The sequence below is a fragment of the Crocodylus porosus genome, unplaced genomic scaffold (genome assembly GCF_001723895.1).
Source record: "Crocodylus porosus isolate Cpor-Errol unplaced genomic scaffold, CroPor_comp1, whole genome shotgun sequence".
NCBI lineage: Eukaryota > Metazoa > Chordata > Crocodylia > Crocodylidae > Crocodylus > Crocodylus porosus.
The window spans coordinates 23,296,668-23,315,847 of record NW_017728943.1 but is presented as its reverse complement, the minus strand read 5'-3'; the positions used below and the strand labels follow the sequence as shown (position 1 = coordinate 23,315,847).

Below are 19,180 nucleotides of genomic sequence, written 5' to 3'. Positions count from 1 at the left end.
GCGTCTCTCACCGCTCCGGAGCCTACCTGAGTGTGGGGTTTTTTTGTTTGTTTGTTTGTTTTTCCTTTCCCTGGCAACTTCTGTGGATGCATCTGGGGCTCAAGGATTGGATTCTGAAGTCACTTTGAGACCCATCAATGAACTGTGGTAGAAATCATCCTCGAACTGAGGGGTTGCTGATGATTATACAGAAGACTTGTCACTCAAGTCCAATCCACATTACATTTTGGTATTTGAAAGAGTTCATTTTTACAAGAACAAAAACAGTTGTGCTCAAAGGAGAAACTGCGCGCAAATGTAAGAAGGCCTTTTAAGGATGGCTGTTGAGACAGTTCAAAAACTGAACAAACTTTTGACAACAGCAGCAACATTAATGAGCAGGAAGCATTATCAAGAATGATCCCTGAGAAATGTTTCAAAATTTACCTCTTTACCTCCAAAAATCATTTAAAATAATTTTACCATTTTTTGATTTTGTCAGAAAACAAGACACAAGCAGGCAAAGAGCAGGTTTTAATGTCAATATACACAGATCACTCTTCTAGGTTTGCAAACAGAGTTTTGAGGTCCCATTTCTACTAATCAGACACAACATGCATCAGTTAATGCATTATAAAGAAGCATCAGCCTACCCTGCACATGAACGTGGAAATGCCTTCCATGAAGGAAGCAACAGTCTGTTTAAATGCGAAATGCAAAGGCTCTCGTTTTCGTACTTTTCAACCATTCAAACTTAAGAAAAACATTTTCATATTAGATTTAGAAAAAAGAAAGTTGGCACAGGGACTGGAAGTATAGAGCTGGAAGAGCAAGCAGACTGAATGAAAAGCACATGCTTTCAAAACTCAACTGCCAACACAAATCAATGCTTTGTAACAAAGACCATTTGTGTTCAGCTTCAAGATCTTCCCAAACGTCATGGAGGAGGGCATGCAGGTTAAAGACAGATAAGTAAATGCACAATATTTATCCCTTGCTGCAAAGTATTTTGTAACAAGAAACAAAAATAGGAGCCTGGGACCATCAAAGAATCGCCACAGGTGGGTCAGTGTAAATCCCTGAATAACTGACTGGCCTCAAACTTGTATCACAGGCAAGAAAAGCCACAAGAAACAGACCCCTGAACCATGTTTTATTCAATCTGAATTCAAGCCACAAACATCACTAACTATGCAATAAATCCACAGATACCCAAGTCTGGTCTTTACACTACAATGTTTACCTGACATACTTGTGATGGCTAGTTGAGTGAAAAGATCACATCTCGTACTGGTGAAGCTATACTGGCAAAACCCCAGACCTAGACACAGCTGTCCAGACAAAAGGATGCTTTTCCTGGGTTAATTCATGCTGTCCAGGGAGATGGGGTGGCTAAGCCAGCAGAAAACCTCTTCTGCAGGCATCCACCACATTTCCGCTAAGGAGTTCTGACGGTACAACTCCAACAGAAGCAGCAGCAGCTCTATCTCTGTAATGTAAACCAGGCCTATAAAATCCAGGGAGTAAAAGAAGTATTTGTTTGTGAAGAATTTTTTTTATGAAAACTGATGACTGTGCAATGTCCGACTTGCAGGACACACTGCATAGCCACAGAACATTTTCACTGCAAACTGATTTGTGCCTCTCTCAGAGGTCAATTCTTGTTATATATTATGTGCAGTAAAAATCTGTGTTAACCGGCATTCTACTAGCCAGAACACTATTAACTAGAATTTCCGGACAGCCAGCAAGCCGTTGCCACCACCTGCCACCCTGTGCTGCTGCTGCTCTGCATGCAGCTGCCACCACCCTGGCCCATGTGCAGCCGCAACCACCCTCTCCACCCCCCACTCCACAGGGGTTTTCAAAAAGGTTGAAAACCCCTGCCTCAGATAACCGAATTTGTTAGGTAAACGGTGCCCCCCATTCCCCACTCATGCCAGATAACAGAGCTTTTACTGTACTAACACGTGATGGGCACACCTATTTTAACTGTGTTCATTAACAGCAGCTATAAGCTTATCAGAAGACTATATTATGATATATACTGTACTTCTTTAGCTTGATTATTCCAAACATTTTCTGTAGCTTGGAATTCACAGCCAATCATGTGGTGTTTTCAACTTATTTGGGGTGCACACAATGGTGGGAGCCACCCACCCCAGACAAGCCACAGCTTTGTCCTGCACCCATCCTACCTGGGCAGCGCCTGCCCCATCCTCTGCCCCACTCCCTCCCTCACACCCCTTCCCTTCCACCTCAACAGACATACCAGCTGGACACTGCTCTTCAAGCTGCCAGGCTGCATATCAGAAATTGAATCGGTATCTTTGCCTCTTTAAAAATCGTCTATTGGTATCAGCCCCAAAAATTCCTATTGGTGCATCCATACTTATTTAGTCTGGAGAAGAAACTACTGAGAGGGGATTTAATAGCAGCCATCAACTACCTGAAGGGTGGTTCCACAGAGGATAGAGCTAAACTGTTCTCAGTGGTGACAGATGACAAAACAAAGAGCAATGGTATCAAATTGCAGCCAGGGAAGTTTAGATTAGATACTAGGAAAATCTCTCTCACTAGGAGGGTAGTAAAACACTGGAACAGGTTACCAAGAGAAGTTGTGGAGTCTCCTTGCTTAGAGTTTTTTAAGATCCCAGCTAGACAAAGCTTTAGATGGGATGAACTAGTTGGGGGCAGTCCTTTTTGTACAGGGGGTTCAACTAGATGACCTGCTGAGGTCCCTTCCAACTCTCTTTTTCTATGATTCTAAGTTACTGTAACTTGTTTATATACCAAGACCTTAACAATGCCTTAGAGCAGTGGTTTTCAACCTTTTTTTTTTTCATTTGCAGACCCCTAAAAATTTTGAATAGAGGGCCGGACCTCTTTGAATTGTAAGTGTGGGTATTCACATACTTTTGATTGATCGTAGTCATCTTTCACAAACCCCTTAGAAATAGTTTTCAGATGCCCAGGGGTCTGCAGGCCACAGGATAAGAACCACTGCCTTGGATTGCCACTCCCCTATATAAAAACAAAGGAAACCAAAAGTACAGGGAAGGATGTACTGGTCAATATAGAGACCTACAGGGCACCTCTACATGAGAAGCTGACTGTGCATTCGTGTTGTATGACAAAAACTGTGCCAAGATGCTACAGTAGCATCTCTTAAAAGACATTCACCAGCACTACTGCACAGTAACTCGTTACGGCACATTTATTTAGTACTTGCTTAAACAAGTACTAAATAAATGTGCAGTAACCACTGCGCAGGAGCATCTCATGTAGATGCACCCACAGATGCCACTATCAAATTGTATCTTCCAGACAAGAGAGAAGGCTTTTGAGAAATTGCCATCATGAGGGGAAAATCTGGGTGTCCCAATGTAACGTGATGGCCTGTTATCTGTACAGTCAGCATACAGTAAAGCCACTGCAAGTGGCTCACTGGGAGAAGCTTAATCAATCACTTTTCCTGGCCAATTATCCTGGAAACAAGAAGCTACCATAAATATGAGAGACGATTCTACCAGACAAAAACTCCAGTAACTGCTCCACAAGACTAAAACAGAGAAGACACTGAACATGTGACACATTAGGTAACTAGGATAAGCAAACATTTGTCAAGGTAACAAGAATCTGTACTGCACAGCCAAACAAAAATGGCCTCGATACTGCAAACACTGGTGGCTTCTCTCTCTCTCTCTCTCATTTGTCGTAAAGCTTTAACTGGAACTATTTACCTGATTTCAAAGTCTACCAACTCACATTGGTGGAGGCTGAAATCAGATAAGTGGCTCTAGTTAACCAGTGAACATGGGAACATGGCTGCTTAGCCTCTCCTTTACACTTCAGTGCTCCCCACTTCCTATGTAAAGATAGGCCTATTGGATCAAGTTAAAACAAAACAAGCATTGACAGTCTTCTCAGTTACAATCTACAGATCAGCCTTCTGTGTCATCAGGAGTGTGCTCTATACCCACATGGAAAAAAATGCGAACACAATGTAACCATGATACTAACTCAGTTATGGTGCAAATATAAATGCTGCTGCTTCCCATTTAAAATGTTCCCTCTTATGAAAAAGGCCTCAGTTAACAGGCCCTTAAGAAAGCCAAGAAATAAATAAGCAATAGAGAATGGATTTCCATGGCTTGGAGAAACCATTAACAAATTAAGTACTCGGCGCACAACTGGATGTATGCAACTGAAGTCTAAGAATCCTGGTCCCCCCCCCCCATTTTGGGAGGGGGGCTGCCATCTTAGAACCAGAAAGAAAAACAAACCAAATCATAAATAGAAGTCAAACACCTACTGTAATATATTTAAATTTTATTACAAAAAATATTCGTCATAACTTGTGATTGTGCACTGTATATAGAAAAGACTGCATAATAACTCAAAAATAAAGTATCTCTCTTTTACATTGTGTGTGTATGGTGGGGTGTAGCTGAGGGTGGCTGTGTGTGTGTATGGTATGGTGTGAGAGTGTGTGGGGGGTTGTGAGAAGGTATGGCTGTGGAGGGGGAGCATATGGTATGGTGGGCTATATGTATATGTCAATGGGGGTTGTGGGGGCAAAGTGTGGGTCACCTCTGTTACAAGGGCACCGCACGCCTGTAGCTCCTACACTTTGTTACCTCTCAGCTCTGTGTTCTTGGGGAACCCTGACACAGGACGCAAACTGTATGACTCACAAATAATCCTCCCCCTCAACCTAAACAGAAACTGATTAAGATGCAATGAGAGACACACCTAAAACTCTCCAGATAAGGGTGACAAGAGTGAAACAACTGCCCTAGGTCTCATTTGCATCTGAGATGGAACCAGATGACCATTCATTTACATGAGAGATGGAGAACCGAAAGCCTGAAGCAGAGACTGCAGTGAATTCTGGGATCAGAGAAACAGGGGAGCACTGCATGATGGGGAATCTGTGCTCCAAATGCTAATCAAGCCACATTTACACGCACCCAGCTCAGCATTTATCAGACCAGTTCTAATCTGGATTTACAAAGGACTTCCCCCACACACACACACCTCTAAACAGAAGCAAGTTTAATAGGCAGCTTGAGCCGTACATTCCCCAGTCCCACTATAAGAGGCCTATTTAAACTTAATTGGCTACAACTCGGTTGCCGGGTTAGGGAATGCTGAGGCAAGACACCGAGTCAGGGGTATGGGCAACATTTGACAATGGTAAAGGGTTCATCATAGCATCCACCCCATTGGAGCCCTGACCACAACTGTTGTCATACTTTTCCCGGGACAACTGGTGGAAGTCCTCCCCTCCCAAAGGTTATGAACACTCCAATAATTGCCTTAAATCTGTTAAAAGACTACAGTAAGATCTGGAAAAGTCATGCTAAGCTGAGGCTTGTTCACAAGGAAAAATCCAAAACCCTGAAGCTGCAAGCTATCTATTGTTTCTGAAGAAACCAGGAGCTATCCCATCAGTATATCTGCTATCCATAGGAATTTCAAGCTGGCTCCTAAGTATCTAGTTACTCCCTAACCTGATGTGTTTCCTGAGTATCAATCAGTTTCCTGAGATGCTCCAAACCAGATAACCCCTTGTCAATAGAAAAGACTATTTGATTAACACTATTGAGAATGCTTGAAAGAAGCTGAACTGAGGGTATAAAAATCTGTAAAAGCAGCAGCAGTGTGTGTGTTGACACCACCTGCTTTCTTCTCCAGAGGCTGAAGGAGGCAGATCATCTCTTCAAGGATTGTGCTGAGAACTTTCACCTTTTAGCTTTGCAGCCCAAGTGCCTTGGCCTAGTGAGATCCCAACATACGCTCTCTCTCTCTCTCCGTTTTTTTTTCCTCTTTTCTCTCTAGACATATATTTCTGAACCTAAACTGTATTAGTCAAGCTTGAGCTAAGTTTCCCCAAATACTTAGTGAAACCAGGTTAGTATTGTAACTGTTTGTGTTTGCTTTTCTTTGCATGTCTATTGCTACTAGTGGCATTATACATTTCATATACTTAGCAATAAGTAACTTTTATAGTCAAACTGGTGGTAACTGGGTATATTTTTCCTTCTCTACTTCTCCTTCCCCACTTGCTCTGCAGCAAAGCTTCTTTTACCTAAGCTAAAGATCCCCATGAAGCCCAAAAATACTGTGGGGTCTGCTCATCAAGAGGCTAAAGACTGGGACGTGCTGAGTTTGAAACACATAAGGGGATCAGCTTGTACAGGCTGATGGACCCAGTTTGACTCAAACGTGCCCTAATGAACTGAATGCTGGCCCATGAGGGTGTCATCTGGACACCCAGCCGGATGCAGAGGTATTCTGTTCACCTGTGTGCTTTTGTCTGACTGCAGTTTATTGTTGCTCTGATGAACTGATTCTTAGCATATGAGGGTGTCAGCCTGTCCATGCTGATCAACCCGGCCAGGTCAGGCGTGTCACGTTAATCGGTGTGTGTTTGTGTGTGTATTTGACTGATTTGGTGACGGGAGGAACCCAGCCCCATTGAAACTGAGTCCTGCAAGATAACTCCATTGGGGGTCAGGGCTTGCAGAAGGGAGAGATACAGCTCCATATAGAAACACAAGTAACACAAGCAGCACATTGATAGAATTACCAAGACCCTAGAAACGTATCTCTAATAAATGAGCACACCCCAAAGTAATGGGCAATTCTGGCAACAACTTGCAGTGGGGAAGCTCTGTGCTGGATTCCATGAGGAAGCAGGGGGAAGGGCTACCTCCACTCCTGGCAGAGTGTGGGGACCTGCACAGCATGGAGCAGAGAAAGCAGCAGGCTCCAGCACGGGTCTATCCCCAGTGCGAGTGCTGGAGCTGCAGGCATGCAGTGCAAAGCCCCAGCAATAGAGGCAGCTGGGCAGCCTGCACTTCCGCCACCACACACAGCACTGGCTGGAGCCACATCCTACCAGGCACCTGCACTGGGCACAAGCACCCTGACTGCAGCAGTAAGAGCTACTACTCACCATGGGGAGAGTGTGTGGGGGGTCCCTACACCCCCACCACCTTCATACCCACACCCTGTCCTGCCAAACTCTGTGCTCCTGCCATCCCCCTTGAGCGCAGGCTCCGTGCTTCTGCCCAGTTGCAACTCCATCCCTGCCCCCACCAGCCCCACTGCTTTTCTACCTGTTGCCCCAAGTGAGTTGGACTTCCAGGAAGCCAAACAGGGTTCCAGGGGGTGGCTGCAGCAGGAGCCCTGCCCGGAAGCTGCTGCTGGCTGGGCTGAGCTGTGCCGCCCAAGAGGGTGGGAGTAAAGCACAATAGGGTATGTTGGGGAGTGTACACATGGGCACCTCACTCACAGGGGGGAGGGTGGGTGGGGCAAAATTCACTGGGGGGCACTGCAGGCAAATGAAACCATCTGGCAAGACAAATCTAGCCCGCGAGCTGTATTTCACTCACCCTTGGTCTACACAAACAATGGTTACACCAGCCTGGTCACAAACATACAGGTTTCCCTTGCTTTATGCTGTACATACATTCCTGCAAAATGGAGCATAACTCAAATATGCATAAAGGGAGCCCACTTTACAATGTAACAGATAGGGATACATTCCAAGACCCCAACTGTACTGACCCCCAGACCCATTTCTACCACTTTTACAAGACAGTTTTGGTACTCACCACCAGCAGATGGTACACACAAGTATAGTGTGGTGGTAAACGCTACCATAATGGGGGTGGCAACTATACAAATACATGTTGCAGACAACGAGCAAGGAGCACAGATCTACACAGACTATATTTTGGTGCACATCACTCCCACAATGCACCATACAAAGCAGCTGAATGTGGGCTTCCACCACACCAATCACATCAGAGTGAAATTACCTCACATATAATGAATTTTTGGTGTAAAAAGGGTAATCTTATCTAATGTCTATATTAGTCATGATTTTTGTATCTAGTAGATTTATGAAGTGAATTTCATAGCCCCCTCACCTCATCCCCAACTACTCAGTTGGTCTAATAAAAGATATCACATCTACTCAAAGAACCTTGCCTGCCTATGTCCTTAGACCAACACGACTACAACCCAAAACCTTACAAATGCCTGTGGTAGTAACAGCATCTGCAAGAAGCACATTTGCGACAAGGTCTTTCTGCTGCTAAACAGGCTTTTGTTTCATTTATGGATACCTAGAGCAGTGGAAACAATAAGCCCACTGCTAACATGAAATTTTTCACATTCCAAAACTGAGAGCTGGGCTTCAAACACTCAGAGAGGCAGGAGTGTTTATTCACTGGCTGGAGCTATAGATCAGGTTATTTACTTACCCCCGTGTATACTTGGTGGAGCCCAGCTCTGATCTTGGAGCCTCAAAAGGGTAAGGCCCCTCGGCAAGATCCCAGTGGCTCCAGAGCAGCCCCCTACCCTACCCTGCCAGTGGGGCTGGGGCTGGTCTCCATGCACACAGCATTTAATCAGCCACATCAGCCAAAAAACAAAAATGTAACAAAAAAAAAACAAAAAAAACCCCCCCAATTGCCAACAACATTAATTATCCTTTAATTGGTGCAGATATAATATGGGACTGATGTGTATGCCCACACATATGTGATTTGTATGCCCATGTGAAGCAACAAACAAAGCTGCCTTCTGAGCAGAACTGAAAGCCTGCTCCCTCCCAGCAGGGTACATACTCTTTCATACTGCTGGGCTTCAGAGACACTCTGGGAACATGAGGGAGACTGGAAGGGAAGGTGGAAACTTCTGATCACACAGCATGGCAGGGCAGCTCCTTCAGTAAGTGATCAGTCACTAATACTGCTTATACCTCCGTAGGGAAATAAAGGAGGTGCCAAGAGAACTGGAAGGGAAGGCTGCATAGACCTTAAACAAAATGGAGCAGCAGAAAGAGCAAACAAAAAGACCAGCCAAAGGGAAAAAAAGAATAAAGAGGGGTTGTGAACACCCTCAGGGAGGGAGGGGCATACCACCTGCATTTGATTTCAGTCAATGAAGGCGTCTCACTGCATTGTGACTTGAAGAGTTGTTTAGAAACTGCATCACTGAGTTTATCTCCATTTCGTTGGAAGTCTCTGGGCAAAGCTCTATGGTTTTGTCAGGCAGGAGGGTGATGGGACAGCAAGCAGCTGTTGCTGATGGACATTGGGTCAAATTGTGGCTGGTGGTTCTCTGGGTAGTACTAACAGCAAACTTAGCACTGTAGAATACACAGAGGAAAGGCAGTCTTTCCCTACCTACCTGTCCCCATCCTCCCCTGTGGACTTTGCAGTGTCAAAGAGGCAAGCAACACAACAAACACACAAGCCAAAAAAATCAGCAGATGCCTGGGCAGAAACAGAACACACCAGTAAAAGGCCAAGCTGACTCTCAAGGACTTATCAATCGAATTAGAAAAGGCACAGAGAAGGGCAACCAAAATGAACAGCAGTATGGAGTAGTTGCCACACAAAGAGAAGCTAATAGGCTAGGACTCTTCAGTTTGGAAAGGAGAAGGCTGAGGGGGGTAATATTATAGAGGTCTATAAGATCATAAAGGGTGTGGCAAAGTGACTCGGGAACTGTTACTTACCAAGTCCCAGAATAGTAGAACTAGGGAGCACCCACTGAAATTAATAGGCAATAGCTTTTAACTAAAAGAGGTTTGTTATACAACACATACTAACTCATGGATTTCTTTGCCCCAGAGGAGGTGGAGGCTGCTGGCACTGGATTTCTGGCCCAGATACCTTGTTCTGGGCAGACCCAAACTCTCAGACTGACCACAACCTCTCTGTTAGATAACAGGCAAATTTTATTGATACACGGTGACAGAAGATAAGAATAATGCAAACAATTTTATTAGGGCAGACAAATGATTTAAAAAAAAATCACAATTAATTGCAAGATTAAAAAAAAATTGCAATTAATCTCAATATTAATCTCACAGTTAAACAATACCCCCACCCAACAGCCCACAGCCCATGTGCCCTGCAGCTCCTCCCCAACAGCACACAAGCCCAGCCCACCTCATGCCTGCTCCTAACTTGCTCACCAGCCAGAACCTGCACACACAGCCCCTACCCCAGCCCACCTCATGTCGGCTTCAGACTCACTTGCTCACGCTGAGCGGTGGCAGCTGCCATGCAGAAGCTGCTGCTGAGCATGGAGTAAAAGTGGCCCCCTCCCTCTCGCTGCTGCCAGGCCTTTCTTGCTACAGACATCTGAACCCCACACTCAGACTACCCTGTGGCTCCTCTGCACTGCCACCGCTGCCCCACTGGGTGACCTAGAGGTGGCAGTGACAGCAGCAGAGAGGAGCCGCTGCAGGGCAGCCCAGGCACAGGCTCTGGGCAGCTACAGCAAAAAAGGCCTAGCAGCACTGAGAGGGAGGGTCTGCTTGTCCCTGTAGGGGAGTGAATCTTTAGCTGCGGTGTGTACCGCCTCCCTGTCTCAGGACCGCCCACTGGAGGTCAAAGGAGTGACTCACCTCTGGGTGGATGTTCGTACACGCCTGTCTCGCCTGCCACGACTTTGATGATGATTCAGATAGGTTCAGTTGGTCCGGCGCATACAGTCCAGAAATGAGACTCCTTCACTCCGGGGTCCCAGGTTGATGAGGGCTCCTCCACCCCTACACCCTCACCCGATCCACTGGGTACGACCATCCAACCGGATCGGTCGTTCATTTATGATGTTCCAGGATAGCAAAAAGGGAAACAAAGTGCAGCCAACAAAAAAAACCATAGCCGAGGGCACCTGGGGTGTGCCGCCGGCTTCAATTCTCGACCGCCGACCTGGGTGCTCCCCCATCTGCCGAAGGGTGGGAAATTCCCCCTTTTTACTCTGGAACGGGCTGCTCTGCCCGTATCACCCAAAGGGAGAGTAAAAAAAACCAAACACGTATACCGGCAACTCCTGCATCCCGGCGTCCGCCCCGTTGCCGTCCCCTAGGTCTCCAGCCCATGCAGGGTCCTGGCCGCTCCCCGCGGCCTTTGGCCTTCTTCAGCCTTGTTGAGCCCAATGCCCTGGGTCCCGAGCCCCGCTGGGGGGCCCCCGCTTACCCGAGAAAGTCCGTCCGCGCCTCCAAGCAGCTCGGATCCGCTGGAGAGCGCTCCCGCCGGCATCGACTGCTCCGCCTGCTCCTTCCGGATCTGCCCCATCCTGGGCCGGCTCCGGTGCCCCTTTTATCCTGCTCCGATGCTCCCTCCTGCTGTGTCCCTGCAAAGGGTAAGTTCCCACCGTGCTCTTTTGAGCCTGGGCGCATGGGGTATTCTCAGGGGCGTCTAGGTGGGGTTCCTCGGGGCCCGCCACCTTCTCTTCTCTCTTACAGTCCCCTATGCCAAATTGCAGCTTCTGGCCAGCCACTGCCACTACTCAGCATAGGCAGGTGTGTCTGTAGCAGACACAGAGCAGGCCAGGGTTGGGGCTGTGCACACAGGTTCTGGCTGGTCCTCTCCACTGGTCAAAAGAATGTGTGCAATTAATATGATTTAAAAAATTAATGCATTAATTCATTTTTGCATTAATCACATAAGTTAACTATGATTGACAGCCCTACATTCTATATCTACCAGTCCTAGAGCTGTCACAGAGTCAAGGTATGTCCGACCAGTACACGAGCTTCAACCTGAGGTTCTTTCTTGAACGTCAGATGTCAGCAGCCTGGAGGTCGAAGGCTGAGGCCCACCCTCTGCAGTGGGGTAGGTGAGACAGGCTGGTGGTATGCCCCCTGTCCCTGGTGGCCTTGGGTTCTCCTCTCAGGGACCCTTTGCTGTTCTGAAATCCCTCCTTTTGTATCCCTCCTCCCCTCTGATGACTCTTCATCTCTGAGCATTGTTGATTGGTCTCCCTGTGATCATCATACTGTCCACGTTTTGTCCTGACAGCATATTTCTTTGTTTTAACAAATCTGTCACATGCACACATTGTTTACCAGGCTTCCTAATTTGGTCTGTTCACCAAAACCAGAAATCCAAAGGGCCCTGCAGTAGGTACCGTGACCTGGCACCAATGCTGCAGAGTCCTTTAGCTCTGTTATGGAACAGTGTGGTACATTTCTTCAGTTTCCCAGCCTGTGCGTCTGCTCGTCTCTTGGCCTCAGACACAGTGGGCCTTGAAGGAAACTGCCATAAACCAGCTTTATAAGACAATTAACCCTTGCTGTTGCCCTGGACCATTGTTCTAATACATTACATATTTGCTTTACCTATAAGCCAATTCCTAAAAGCAAACCTCTAAATACCATTTTCTAGCCAGAGGCAGATAGCACAGACAGGTTCAAAAAGGAACTGGATAAATTCATGGCTGATAGATCTATTAATGGCTATTAAACAGAAATGATGAAGATGTTTCCTCTGACATCTGTAAACCAATAATGGCGGATGCCAGGGAGGGTAATGAATAGGAGATAGGTCACTCTAGATTGGGATGGGCAAAATACAGCCCATGGGCAAGATCCACCCCATGGAGGGACTTTGTCCCACCCATGGCAGATCGTCAAACCCTCCAGGCCCAGGTGCCATTCAGCCCATGATGCATCCTGGCACCCCCTGGGCACGCAGCAGCGCTGGGCAGCTCTGTGGTTGGACTGTCTTTCTAGGCAGCCTAGTCAGCAGTGGTTCCTTCAAGCTACCACCACTGCTGGCCCCAGCCTTGTGGTACTGGCAGAGACCTGAACACACAACCCTGACCCCAGCCTGCCCTGGGCCTGCTCTGGACTCAGCCCAGTGGAGCAGACCAGCCAGAAACCATGTGCAAACCCATGCTGAGCAGCAGCAGTGGCCGGACAGAAGCTGCTGCTTGGCACAAGGGAAAAGGCAGCTCTACCCCTTAGCTGCTGCCAGGCCCTTCTTACTGCAACTACCCAAAGTCCACACCAGGGCCACCCTGTGGCTCCTCTGCACCGCCACTGCTGCCCTGATGAGTGGTCCAGAAATGGCAGTAACGGCAGTGGAGAGGAGCCACAGGGCACCCCAGGCATGGGCAGCTGCAGCAAGAAATGTTGCTTTTCTCCCATTCCAAGCAGTATTTTCTCCAGCTGCTGCCGCTGTTCAGCATGGGCAGGCAGCCCAGAGCAGGCACAGGGCAGGCTGGGGTCAGGACTGCATATGTGGGTTTCAGCTGGTCCACCCTAGATGGGACGAGTCTGAAGCAGGTGCAAAGCAGGCCAGGGTCAGGCATGGGCTGTGCACTGTTGGCAGGGAGGAGGCACAGGGCACATGGGCTATGAGGAAGGGGTGATGACCAGCTCACAGCAGCTCCCCAAAACTGTCTAAGTGGCCCATGGACCCAAATAATTGTCCACTCCTGATCTACACCTACCCAGTTCAGTGCTCTCCCTCTAAAGCATCCATATCTGCCACTGTCAGAGAAAGAATACTGAGCTAAATGAACCATTACTGTGACCCAGTATGGCACTTATTTTATTAGCAGTTTCTACTGTCTTTTTTAGCATTTTTACCTTGTTTTATTTATATATATAAAAATAAAGTGTATGCCTATTCGCTTATAACTCGAGAATGGCTGGTCCTATCTATTCTAAAACTTCCAAAATCACTGAATACCACCCAAAGAAAATAATAAGCATGTCATTTTTCACTTGACCCCTTTTGGGGCTTCCACTGACTGGGATGACTTCAATTCTCAGATAACAAACTGGTACCACTCTATTTTGGATACACTGAATTCAGTTCGTCATTATTATATTGGCATTTGCCTTTGTTCTCCAAACATGCTCTTCTCTGAAAATAAACAAGCATGCAATACATTACAAAAATAGCAACCTGGGCGAGGGTACTTCAGCTAGTTTAAATCTATAATATACCTTAAACCATATGATGCAACTCTTAAGCGGTATCACATTTTCCTCCTCACTTCAGATATTCCTTTTCGTCACAATCTCTTCTTGGATCACACCAAATTTAGGCCTGGAAGCAATCATAAAAAGAGCCTACCTACGTCTGAAGCACCCAACACAATTTTGGGGGTATAATATTTACCTTTTAAATGGCTGTGTATGTGCACATGTAAGAGATTTTCCCTTAAACACCTTCACTATGCGTCTCAAAGCCACATATAATGACACCTTCATGGGCTGTAAAAAAAATTAAGTTCACAAGCCACCTTGCAGGAAGCGAACCTCCTAAGTTGAGACTCAAGCACAACAATGAGGACTCACAGAATGTATAGCCAACTTGTACCCCTAATTCAAAGAGGTGAACCTGTGTGTCTTGTGTATTTATGTAGTCCCAATTACCACAGTATCCAGTTAAGTTCCTCATAATCCTTACTGCTGAAGGTGCAGAGGGACAGAGTGACTGAACCAGGGGAACACAAAAAGGCAAGATGCATGGCTGTTGAACACCCCTGCTCTAAACATAACAGAGGATAAATCTAACAGGCTGGAACTGGAAAATGTCACAGAGACAACAGAAGATGAAAAGGGAAGAGAAAAGCATCAAAAACAAGGGAAGAGCAAAGACAAGTTGAAAAAAGCAAAGGCAGTGAGCATAATTCCCCATCTAGCACTGGAAAGGTGCTGAACAACTAAGGAAGAACTACATTCTACCCATGTCATTTGTGTCAGCTTCTCACTGACAGCAGGGACTCTCTTACAGACTGAAAATAAGATGTTGGTCTCCAATTACATCCTAGGGACTGCGTGATGAAATATGGAGATACTAATCACAACTCCACAGTTTAAATTGCTCTATAGAATTTGATTTAACAAGAACTTTAACCCTTTATTCTACAAAAATCTCACTGGAATGGCACCTCCCAAAAAGAAAAGACACGGTACTATTTGCATTTTTCAAGATGGATTAATAGAGAAGGAGTTACGAAAAACACCCCATAGGCAGTTTTTCATTGCATCTCTTTTCTTTGCGTTCCTTATTCAAGAAAACTTCAACATTCAGAGATCTCACTTGCAACTACACTGTTCTTCCTCAAGGTGATTCCTACAATATCAGTTTTATATTGAGAGCCTTTGAACACAAAGCAGTCAGTCAATATTATGCCATAATGGCAAATACATGCATGAAAGCAAATCCACAGAGTGAGGACAGGTTACAGTAGATATGCCTTCACTGACTAGAGGAGAGTGAGAGTTCAAATTTCACTTCCAACAGTTGTTCATATTCCCACACAATTTAATCCTCTTACTGCAGGTTCTGGAATACTGGGTCATTTCTACAAGAAGTGATGATCTCTACAAAAGAGTTGCTGAAAGCTCTCTTCCTTCCCACCACCATTTTTAAGTTAGAGAGCTTATACAAGGTCACTGCAGGCCAGAACCCAAGTCTCTAACTCAGTGGTCTCCAACCTTTTTAAGGTGAAGATCACTTTTTAAAATAAAGGGTAACCCAGGATCTCCAAGGAGGAAGAGGGAGGGAGAGCATCTGGCTGTCTGGCAGGTTGCCCAGAGGCAAGCTGTCAGGGAAGTTTTCAAGCTACCCTATCCCTCCCCATTTGCTGCCTGATGGCGATGGAAAACAGGGATGTCAGATCGACCTCGTACAGTTCCAAGCAGACCTGCAGCCCCAGAGCCCAGACCACCACTGACTGGTGATCTGGCTCACAGGCTGCAGGCATATTCAGTGAAGATCCCAGCACACCTACACACAGGGCCCTAAATCACTGATTTGCACTGATCCAAGCTCCCCAGATTCAGAAGCAGCGAAGTTCACAGGGCAAGAGGTTCCCTAAAACAGGGAACAGAGACTCCTAATCAACTCCTGCTGCTTGCAGGAAGTGCTGCTCACCTGTGCCAGTATGCAAGCAGTGAAGGTATTAGCCTCACAGGGACCCTGAAAAACCCTTGCCATCCAGCAGTAAAAGTAATGGGGCTACCTGCAGCCCAGGTACTTTAATGTGTTGTTGGTGTTCCAATGCTAGCAGCCCATTAAAGCATCAGGAACTTTAAAGGGCTCCCTGGCAGCCCAAGACCGGCTGCAGTCAATTTTCAGACTACCCAGTAGCTGGGCTTGCAAGCCTGTCAGTGAGCTGGCTGTTCATGGCTGCCCACAACACTCTGTTTTTGGTAGTGCTACAAACTTAATGGCAAAGTGCTGTTCAACCTCCAGCCTACACAGCTGTGTCATCCAGCCTCTAGTGAACACTGTGGCCTAGAGCATACAGCCTTTTGGCCATGGACCAACCCTGTACCACTCACCTGGCCTGGCCCACAAACTGAGAAAGTTAAGCGCCCATTGTTTTAGCTCTAAAAAAATAATGTCTGGAGGCAACCCTAGAGATTGTCTAGCTTTCAGTCAGTCAGCGACTCATCTTCTGGTAGCTCAGACAACTAAGGGGCCAAATCCCCTTACGCAGGAAAGGGGGTAAGGGGATAAAAAAGCCCCCTTGGCTGAACAGAGAACTCCAGAAAAGACTAGGAGCAAAGAAAGAGATTTATAGGCAGTGGAAGCAGGAGGCAGCCACCAAGGAGGAACACACCTCCCTAGTGCATCGCACTATTGCAGGGAATCAGTTAGGCAGGCCAAGGCAGGACTGGAACTTAGGCTGGCAACAAAAATTGAGAACAATAAAAAGTCCTCCTACAGATACATAGTGAGCAAAAGGAAGGCATAGAGTAACACTGGGCCCCTGCAGGACAGATCAGGACAGCTGGTGGTTGACCCAAGGAAAAAGGCGGAGCTCTTCAATGAGTTCTTCACTTCAGTATTCCTAAGTACAGACCAAGAGAATTCCCCTACCTTGAACATAGACAGATGTCCAAAAGGCACCAGACCGCCAAAGGTTAGTGCTGAATTAGTTAAGGAGCACTTGGAAGGGCTGGATGGGTACAAGTCAGCCGGCCCAGATGACCTCCATCCATGGGTGTTGAAGGAATTGGCCAGTGTCATTGCTGAGCCACTGGGACAGCTGTTTGAGTACTCGTGGTGCTCCGGCCAGGTCACTGAGGACTGGAAAAGGGCCAATGTGGTGCCCATTTTTAAGAAGGGGAGAAGGTATGAGCCGGGTAACTTTAGGCCAGTTAGTCTTACTTCTATCCCTGGGAAAATACTGGAAAAAAATCATCAAAGAGCACATTTGTGAAGGCCCAGCAGGGGAAATGATGCTGAAAGGAAACCAGCACAGGTTCGTCACAGATAGATCCTGCCTGACAAACCTTATAGCCTTTTATGACCAGGTCACACACTGCCTTGACACAGGAGCTGAGGCCGATGTCATCTACCTGGATTTTAAGAAGGCCTTCGACACAGTTTGCATCTTATTCTCATAGGGAAGCTGTGGAGCGGATGCCTACACAGTCAGGTGGGTGGCTAACTGGCTTAGGGACTGCACCCAGAGAGTGGGGCAAAGGTAACACACCGGAAGCCAGGGAGCAGATACAGGCCGAACTGGACAGGTTGGATCAATGGGCAGAACAAAATAGGATGCAATTCAACACAGATAAATTAAGGTATTCCACCTAGTGAGAAGGAATCCCCAGTACACCTATAGGTTGGCGGATGACCTCCTCAGCAGCTCAGCAACTGAGAGGGATCTTGGAGACATAGCTGACTCCAAGATAAACATGAGCCGGCAGTGTAACGAGGCCATCAACAAAGCCAATCGCACCTTGTCGTACATTAGCAGATGGTGACCAACAGATCAAGGGAGGTGTTGCTCCCCCTCTGTGCAGCATTAGTCAGGCCACAGTTGGCCACTGTGTCCAGTTTTGGGCGCCCCACTTCAAGATGGACACGGAGGATCTGGAGAGGGTTCAGAGGAGGGCCACCTGCATGATTAGTGGCCTCTGTGATAGACCCTATGAGGGGAGGCTGAGGGATCTGGATCTCTTCAGCCTTCACACGAAACGTCTGAGGGGAGAGCTGCCTATAAGTTTATCAAGGGAGAACAACAGGGAATTGGAGATGCGTTATTTACCAGAGGATTAACTAGGAATAATGGGTACAAACTAGTGGAAAGTAGATTCAAGTTAGACATTAAGAAGAATTTTTTTACACTAAGGGTAGCCAGAATATGAAATGGGCTGCCAAGAGGGGTGGTACTAACTTGGAGGTCTTCAAGAGGAGGCTAGTCAGTCACCTGGCTGGGGTCATTTGACCTCGGTCCTCCTTCCTGCCAGGGGCAGGGGGTCGGACATGATGATTCTTTGTGGCCCCTTCCAACTCTACAATCTATGAATCCCATGGATAAGCCGTGTGGGGTATGGGACGGTTGCATATAATACATGTAGCAAAACCTCGTCAAATAGATTTTGTACTTAAAAACAAATACATATTGGGAAATCATAAACATTCATTTATCTCACATTTTATTTGTGAAATCTAACAGTCACTGTAAGTATTATGCATTCTCTTCTGTGATATCTCAGATTGACAGTCTGGCTCTTTAGCAGAAACTGTGAAAACTTGAGTAAAATGGCAACTGTGGCAGAGATTAATGGCAAATAACTTTACAAATTCTGCAAATGTCCCTCTCGTGATATAACAGAGAGAAAAGCAAGACGTTTTGTATTGTTTTAGAGTACAAGTTTGATGAAACAAGGGTATATAATGTTCTTGGAATTATTATATTATAAACAAGACCCTTAGATAACCTTGAAGGATATAGTCAGCAACACTGCAGACAACATGAAGATGGCAAGGAATACACAAAGCTTTCTCCTTGCTATTTCCAGGCTATTAACAACTTAGAGGAATGGAATGCACTGCCTCAACACTTAACGTACTGCAAATACAATGCTCCTGATCTAAAATTTCTAGCACAGCTTTAGTGACACTCCACTTCTTATGACATCCTATGAATTCTCTTGCTATGCATAAGACAGCCCTCAAGATCAGGGCAGTATTGAGTGAATTTGAAGGATGGAATGCTAGTCCTTGTCTGCACATAGACCTTACCTACCTATCAGCATAGCTACACAAACAGTCCTTTTGAGCCATTATCTCTTCTGAAGGAGCAAAAACCCTGCTTGGAATCAAGGCAAACTCTGGTTCAACTGGTACATTCTAGCTTCAGTAATGGCGATGGACTTGAAATGGGTATCGTATGGTAAAACTCCATGACCCATATTCCCTCTTTTAAAACTCTATGAAAGTAAGGAAATGAGAAAAAAATACATGTTATGGTACTACTATGCTAAATATGCAAATAAGTCATAATAAATAAAGAACTGAACTGAACTCCAACTAGCTTCAAGTATCAAGGACAACAAAAAGTCCTTTTTCAGATATGTGGGGAGCCAGAGGAAAAGCAAGGGCAACATTGGACCCCTGCTAAA

The 19,180-nt window shown here is 46.3% G+C and overlaps 1 protein-coding gene and 1 long non-coding RNA gene across 2 annotated transcripts in view; both read right to left on the bottom strand.

The window, feature by feature from the left end:
• LOC109319444 overlaps positions 1–13,914 on the bottom strand; it is a 14,250-nt gene extending 336 nt beyond the window's left edge. Inside the window, exons 1-2 of the long non-coding RNA XR_002103508.1 lie at positions 13,904–13,914; positions 6,998–7,003 (exon numbers count right to left, since the gene is read on the bottom strand). This is a non-coding gene — a long non-coding RNA (uncharacterized LOC109319444). The remainder of the gene's footprint in view (positions 1–6,997; positions 7,004–13,903) is intronic.
• The window catches only part of PPP2R5D (protein phosphatase 2 regulatory subunit B'delta), a 1,176,261-nt gene that overhangs the window by 444,016 nt on the left and 713,065 nt on the right, over positions 1–19,180 (bottom strand). The gene's annotated exons all lie outside the window — the stretch shown is intronic.